We start from the raw sequence: 8,518 nt of genomic DNA, 5'->3' as shown, positions 1-8,518 counted from the left end.
AAGCGCCAAAGTTTCTAACACAGAATAACTGACATATGTCAACGGAGCGGTTTCAATGGTAGTTGCAAGCCATTGTGAGTGGTGTGTTGGAGTGCACATACCAATCTTCCCTTTCCAAATGGACAGTAAGCATATGGAGGGTAGATATAAAAACAGTGGTGGAATGACACAATGTATCCATTAACAGAACATATCCTGTTTATCTCAATGTTAATACCAACTCCATGTTGCTTCCCTAGTCTAATGTTAGTGATATCATATCACATATCCCAATGGAATAGCTCCAGTAGACAAATGCAATAATGGAATTTTAATTTTAATCCTAAGATTCGAGAACTCAACCAAAGGCCGACAGGATTTTAAAAAAGACTGCATGGAAGATTTACTTACAATAGTTTAGAACAAAGTTTCTCGGACTAAATTCGAAAATAAAACTGAGGCCCTTAGAATTTCAATACAAATCTTTGCCTTTAATGTCTAATCCGTTTTAATGCGAATTGTCACCGACAGTCTTGAGTTTCTTATGTTTAATAAATGGCCATCTTGTCAGCGCTATGTCACAACTGCAACTTCAGGTGAAAAATGAGCATTGCACCTGCTGAGAGTGAGCCGATCAAGCGGTCACATCTCAACTCGTTTGCAGAGATACGTGCACCTTGCAAGAGACTGGTGGCCACTAATCTGCCTGTGCGACCATTTACTGCAACAAAAATCGAATTACAGAAGAAAACCACAACTGTCTCAACATCTGTGGGTCGTTTCACTCATCTGTTTAATTAATAAGATACAGATCTACCTATTCCAAACAGTGACAGATAGAGCAAGTTAAAATTCTGCATTCAGCTTCCGCTTTATCTAAGCTTGTACAGTGATTTATTCCCCTCCCATTAACTGTCAGCACATAAGAGGTTTTACTGAATCAGAAATGCTCAATACCGATTCATTTTCTATTGAGCCATGTGTTTGTTTATTCCTCAATGACTTCCAGAGAGAGGACACTGTGTACACCTTGGCACTGGGGCTGAATCCTTACGGACAGGGAACGTTGTTCTTTTGGCACACGACGACACGTAAACCCATCGCGGTTCAATGGAGGGACAGGAATAAAGTCTCGAACAACCTGGGTTTACACTACTTGTTAAGAGGAGCCATACTCGATATTGCAGTCTGATTCTCAGACGCTGGCACATCGGATCCCTTCACTTCCTTATAACAACGTGCAACAATGCAACTTTTAGAAACGTTCTCTCTGCCATTTTAGAGGGACAATGAATTGGAGATGACAAAATAACTTCAATTATTATTTCATTGAATTGATATGTTTGATTTGTTAAATAAATTACACTGATCTGGAGACGGGGCAGAACAACTCAAAGGACGACAGGATTTTTCTAAGTTCTAGTTTCTTGTTGAAAATTCAAGGATATATTTCCCCCAGTGCACGCGAATAGCAAAGATCATTAAGCATTACCACGCAACTCCGCAATAAATCTTTGCGTCTGTCTTTTCAAGTCGATATAACGTGTTGAGAGACGGTCCTTTAAACACTGAGGTCAGGCTATTTTAGTTGCTGCTTTGATATTTCGCGTGCAACATCAGAAACAACGCGGCCAGCTGGATTTTACAGCTGCGACACTGACTCTGGGATTTGCTGTTCCTCGCTCTACCTCATTCACCCCCTCCCCCCCCCCCCCCAGCAGCCCATATAGGGAGTTAAAAGTTTCATTTTCGCCCAGAATCTAACCCCGCAGCCCAAAGCCCACTTCAAGCATTTCGCACGGTATTATGATATTGTTATTACAAAATATACGCTCTTAGATTTGTTCATTCAAATTGTTTCCATTCTGCGATTTTGTCCTTTGCTGTTGACAGTTACATAATGCATTGAGCGCTCTTTGTGTATCTCTTTCCGCACACTCTCATTAAGGTATCGGATGTAACCATTCGCAACACAGAGAACTGCAGACTAGAAAGGACTTCCATTAATCTAAGAATGTGTATTTTATGTTAAATTGTATAAGAAGGCCGCAGATTATGTGAAGCTGGCTTTGGACTGCGGGGGTGGGGTACAATCAGCGTCCCATGTTGGATGAAAATGAAAGTGTGTTGCGCCCTGTCTGGTTACAGCGCGATTAAACATCAAAGAGGTTTAGTTGACTACCCAATTTCTTATCTAACGGATGTGATGATACAAGAGTGGTGACCGTTTTGGTTTCTCCGCAGATCGTCAGCAAATGGTTTATATTTTACGGGCAAATGAATGCTTTTCCAATTCTAGGAATATTATTGAATACAAATAGTTCAACGATCTAAAAGGATCCTGATTCTAACCCATAGCGTTGAATGGAAAATTATTTCATGTGGCATACAGAAAAAGATTAAATATTGTTTACGTTTAATTGAAATGACAGACAAAATAAAATGCAGGAGTTCCTTGGAATCTTGGAACCTATTGCATTTTTGGATGGTGCCGATGCTGCCGCTTGTGTTGTGCAAACATTTCAATTTTACCAACTGGGAGAGGAGCCCTGAGCATGCGTGTCCAGATCTAAGACTAGTTGCATGCCGTGCAAATGCTGCTTTCTAGCTCCTTTGCTATTTAGGGGAATCAAATATTTCAAGAATAGAATTTTCCAAAACTAACTGAGTATTACTTGAATTTTGGGCGAAAGATGCCATTTTACTGACAAAAAAAAGTCCTTTATTAAATGTACTTTATTGATTGATCAACTTGCTCCAAGATGGACCAGTGTACCTGTTTGGTCGAATGTGTATACGTTTCACTGTAGAGTGTCAAGACAGATTTTGCTGCAAGGTTGTATGTATGTATACACTTGCCCATGTGTTTAAGTGAAGATTTTCCTATACAGTAAAATGCCTGTGATCTACCTGCATATATTAAATTTGGCCCGTGAGTATATATTTTCTTGCATTATTGAATATCTATAAATTTGTCTGCAAAGCTAAATGAATGTGGAAATATGCATTGTTAAGTGGATTTGTGTATAAATAGACTTGTAGTCCTGTGTGTGCATAAAGCTGTCTGTACAATGTATGGGCATGAGCAGAATGTTGAGTTGAATGTGTTTGCATTTATCTCTGCAGCTGAGATTGTGCAGATTTGCATGTAGTTCAATGTGCGAATATTTTCTGTATAGTTTAGTGTCTGATTTGCATCCATAGTAGAATGTGTAAATCTACCTGTATAATTCTGTGTCTGAAGATTTGCCTGTAGGTATTTACGTGAATTATCTCTGGATTTTAAACTGTATATAGATATGCCTGTATTATTGTGAATGTCTAGAATGAATGTGTAGAATAATAGTTTCATGCATTTATGTAGATTTACCAGTAGATTATCTGTTTGATTTGTTTTTAAATGAGTATATCATTTTTCTTGTAGAGAATACCAGTGCTCATTGGTATTCTCACAAAAATACATATCTTTTTGTGTTAATATATCCATTACTCAAAATTAGTAATAGAAATAACTACTATAATATAACGCCTTTCATAACCTCAGAATGTTTTAACACTACTTCACATACAATGATGTACTGTACTTTTGAAATGCAGTCACTGTTTCAATTTAGAGAAAAGCGGTAACCAATTTACACAGTGCAATGTCCCACACACAACAATAAATAAAGTGACTGGCTAACTGCTTTCGCAACATTGTTTGGGGATTATATGTTGTCTTAATCTTTTCGAATAGTGTCATGGGATCTTTCACATCCATCCAAAAGGACCAACAAGGCCTGTCTTAATATCTCTAACAGTGCAGCATTCTTTCAGTACTACATTGGTATCAATTAAGGCTATACGCTCAAATCTTTGGATGTGAGCTGGAACCCATAACTTTGTGGTCAGATGCAAGACTGGCAAAAATTAACATCTTACATTTCCAGTTTCTATATTACTGCTACAATAGTAGCAAAGGCAATACACAAACATGTATTCAATAATGTTATATGTTTACTTGTCTGCATGTTGCAGGATTTGACTGTTTTTGTGTTATTATCTAAACTCTTTTCTAAGTCTGTTTATTTGGATATAAATCAACAATATGAATCAATGTTAATTATCAAAACTCAACATCCATTTGTCTCTGCACTTTTTCCTACAGTATAATAACACTTTCAATTTTCCTTTGCAGTGAGCATGTGGAATTCTATATAGTGTGCATTTGCCAAACATTGTATCTGGGATTTTATTTCTGGAATAGTATGCATATGGAGTTCCAGTTTCAGTAGGGATTTGTCCGTAGTCTGGTGTTGCATGAACTGATTGCATTTACACTACATTAGAAAAATTAATAGACTGTATAAGGAGGTCCCTACATTATAAAGAATATAAAGATTATCTGAAACATAATCCACAAGCAGGTCCAGGTAGAATATCTGCCCATTTCCTGATCATAGAAAAATAGAATCCTTCAGTGCAGAAGGGGGCCATTCGCCCCATCGAGTCTGCACCGATCACAATCCCACCCAGGTCCTTTGCCCATAACCCCATGCATTTACTCTAGCTAGCCTCCTGCCACTAAGAGGCAATTTCGCATGGCCAATCCACCTAACCCACAAATCTTTGGACAATGGGAGGGAACCAGAGCACCCAGAGGAAACCCATGCAAACATGGGGAGAATGTGCAAATTCCACACAGACAGTGACCCAAGCCGGGAATCGAACCCAGGTCCCTGCTGCTGTGAGGCAGGGACCCGGGTTCAATTCTCACCCTGCCGTCACTGATATTGACTATGTGTGCTATCCTCTATACTGTGAATTTTCCATTGATTATATGCTACACTATAATAAATCGCATTGTACTATATGCATAAGCATAGACCCTAATATTGACAGATTTCATTGAGCAGCATGTATGTAGTATTCCATGCTGTATATATGCACTGTACAGTGTTTATGTGCTTCTTTGTGCTGTGTGGATATTGGTATATTATGGATATTTCCAGATCAAAAGAGTCTAGCTTTTTTTCCCTTTCAAAATTGTATTGCATCTGTGGTGAAGCATGTGAGCAGAATGATGGACACTTGCTAGATACAAATATACAATATATTAACATATTTTATGTTTGTGGGCACCATCTGTCAACTTTTTTCAAAATAAGTTCCTATGCTTATATTTGTTATAGAAGCTGTCTTTGTAATTTTGTCACACTATAATTACACACTCAGCACTGGAGGCACAGCAGCGCTATCACAGGCAGGAAGTGTAATTGCAACACAGGTTTTGGCAGTGCAGACTGAGAAACGAAATTAAGGCACCATTGCACTGCCAAGTATAATTATATTGTGACTGGTTTACATGGGTAGTTTCTGTTACAAAATTGGACATAGGAACTTATAGTGGAAGACAGGTGTTATTTTCAGTTATATCATAAATAAATATTGCAATTCTTGTATAGGTTATACATTCAGTTGGAAATTATCATGTGAACATTTCTTTTGGAGATTCTCAGATTGAAGTGTGTACATTTGCCTATTTTACTTTCCTATAATGCCAGTAGGTGGCACTCTAAAGGGTATTTTATTATATATGTCATAGCCTTATTTATACCACCATGGGTGCTGTATTATTGTTTCCACAAAAGCACTCAAGATGGTTCTTGAAAAGCTTTTCCTCATCATCTTTTCTCTGTAATTGAAACTCTAGTGTTCAATATTAGGTTTTAAACACATATTTCACAATAGCATGCAAAGATTGATCAACTGAATTCTACTTTGTTTCTTTCATTGCATTCTTTAAAGCATTTCACTTAAAGGAAAGTCTCTCCTAAAGAGATGGGCTTAGACTTGATATTTTTGCACAGTTGTGATTCTGTTACTTGGATGCACGATGTAGTCTGAGAATGTGCAATGTAACCAGTTTCTTGGTTCTATCAGCATTGTTGTCAGATGAACTGTTAGAATATTTTCTTTGGTTTCTAGCATTTTGTATGCAAATTAATTAAAGAAAAGCTAGATGCTGAATTGTAAAAGCTTTATTCAGTTAGTGTTGTGAATAATTGTGGTTTAAAATATAACTAATGATGAAATAAAACAAGTTATTCATGTGTGTGAGGATGGAATAGTGGTAAGTGTTTGGCTTGAAATTTTCTGTTAATGACAAAGAAAGAAACCTGATGTTTCTTGAAATGGCCTAGCCACTTAAAAGAAAGTCAGAATGAATGCACATTGGGAGACCAGTATAAGAGGAAGCAGTGTGGCTAATGATTTAACAGAAAGCGGTCAGTGGGCATTGAACTTAAGTAAATCATAGAAGACACTGGGACAGGATGACATTAGTATAAGGAGTAGAATCATAAGGGTGAATCAATTTTAATTCAACTGTTTGTTGGGGTGGCAATGGCTTAGTGGGATTATTGCTAGTCTATTTATCCGAAACTCAGCTAACATTTTGGGACCTAGGTTTGAATTCCACCAAGGCAGATGATGGAATCAAGGATCTACTGACGACCATGAATCGACTGTCAGAAACACCCATCTAGTTCACTAACGTAAGGAAGAAAATCTATCACCCTTACCTGGTCTGGTCTGCACGTGACTCAAAGTCACAGCAACGTGGTTGCCTCTCAAGTATCTCGGGCAATTTGAGATGGGCAATAAATGCTGTAAGAAGTCTCACAACACCAGGTTAAAGTCCAACAGGTTTATTTGGTAGTAAACGCCACTAGCTTTCGGGGCTGTTGTGAGACTTCTTACTGTGTTTACCCCAGTCCAATGCCGACATCTCCACATCAATAAATGTTGGCCAGCCAGCGACGCCCATGTCCCACAGAAGGAACAAAACAAAATATGGAATGCAACATTGTGGAGCATCAAAAAGGTTGACAGAAACTCTGGTTATGGTTTGGATAAAATATACACTGAGAGCTGCATGGGATGAACACAGTGTTTCTGAAATTCTCCAGACTGTGAGATGGTAATTGTCGTTTTTAAGTATCCTGTGTGCATGTGCAACAATAACAAACCCTCTCCTCTACGGTCAGCTGCAAAGAGTCATCCTCATCCGCATGCGCACGCCCGCAGACTGCGCGCGGGTGACACTGCCGCGTACCATTGGTTATGGCAGCGCGCGCGAGGCGAGGCGGGGCGAGGCGCCCATTTCCGCTTCCGCTTGCCAGGTGAGTGAGGAAGAAGCAGCTCGTAGCCACAAAATGGCGCCGGATTTATCCTGCCGTTTGCTGAAGGAACGCAGCTGCCACCCCCACCCCTCCCCCCTCAGCCTCCAAACAACGGTTTAAAAACTAAAGACACTGAAAATATTAGTCTCGGTTCCTTGAGAAATCCGTCTGAATTCACTGCTCCTTAAACTTACACTTTACAGCTTTTTTCACTTCCAAAACCAAAAAAAAGTCAAGTTCAAGTTTGACAGCAGTTAAATGAGCTAATAAAAGCCGGTGAGATTTTAAAAATCGTACCTTTCGTGTGAAGGGAGCGATTAAAACAATTTAAAACGTGGGTTATTGATCAGGATCTTCAGTTAGCGGTTTTAACAATTTATTTAGCCGTTAACGATTTTTTAAATGGTGAATCGTTCAATTTTTCGGAAGCAGCACTTAACTTCTGTGCTAATTTCTTGAGCGCTATTTTTGACGGAGAATGGAAAAAGTAATAGGAAATGTCAAGTTTGAAGCTGACAAAAACTTTACACTTGGGGAGGGAAAATACTTTTAACACTGAATTAAGTCCAACTTCAAACGAATCAGATCACTTACGGTTGCGTAACATGAACGTCTGAAGGAAACTACTCTTAACGTGATCACTTTTCATTTTTCACTTTCCCAAGTTGGAGGGAAGTAGATTTTTTTTGAATAGCCAGACAGACATGTCTTTTAAAAACTTTCTTTCAGATGGTTCCGCACTCTCCTTCCCGCCGCCATTTTCAACAGTTATGATTTTTTTAAAGTTCAAGTTCATCGCTGGTAGATTCTACAAACACGGTGATATTCAATAAAACTTATAGATATTTGTTCTCAAAACGAGAAAATGCGACACTATTTAAAAGAACGAATTTTTACACTAAACACATTCGTCGACTTATTTTTTTCCGCTCTAGCTCGCAAGCAGTTTAAGCCAATAAATGAATTCCTGCCCATGCAGTTAAATATCGTGCCTTCCACAAGATAACGAAAAAACGTATTAAAACAACTCCAAAGTGTTACCCTGTTTTTTTTCTTATGACAACTACAAGTGTGTATATGTGCGAAGCACCTCACTTCGGAACAAAGGAAGAAAAAAGTTACATGGAAAGTGGAGCTGTAAAATCATGATTTAATATTGTTACTTAATAATTAAACTTAAATTCACATTGTATATCAGTGACGGAAGCGGGAGTGAAGTGTCGAGAAACCGGCAGCTGACTATCTGCTCTTTTGCTTTTATTTGTGACACCAAGCTAAACATAAACACTTAACTGTATCAACTGGTGCAACACAATGAATACGTGGATTTGTAAAATTAAATCTTGATTTCTCCTTGAGTTCCACAACGGTAAGAC

General features: G+C 38.4%; 1 long non-coding RNA gene across 1 annotated transcript in view; it reads left to right on the top strand.

The window, feature by feature from the left end:
- Nucleotides 1–1,757: 1,757 nt before the first annotated feature.
- Nucleotides 1,758–8,518, top strand: part of LOC145344075 (uncharacterized) — a 157,248-nt gene continuing 150,487 nt past the window's right edge. Inside the window, exon 1 of the long non-coding RNA XR_013886831.1 lies at nt 1,758–2,911. This is a non-coding gene — a long non-coding RNA (uncharacterized LOC145344075). The remainder of the gene's footprint in view (nt 2,912–8,518) is intronic.

Source organism: Carcharhinus amblyrhynchos, chromosome 6 (assembly GCF_965287045.1).
Source record: "Carcharhinus amblyrhynchos chromosome 6, sCarAmb.v2.hapA, whole genome shotgun sequence".
NCBI classification, from domain to species: Eukaryota; Metazoa; Chordata; class Chondrichthyes; order Carcharhiniformes; family Carcharhinidae; genus Carcharhinus; species Carcharhinus amblyrhynchos.
The sequence above is the reverse complement of the archived record's forward strand: the minus strand, read 5'-3'. Positions and strand labels throughout refer to the sequence as shown.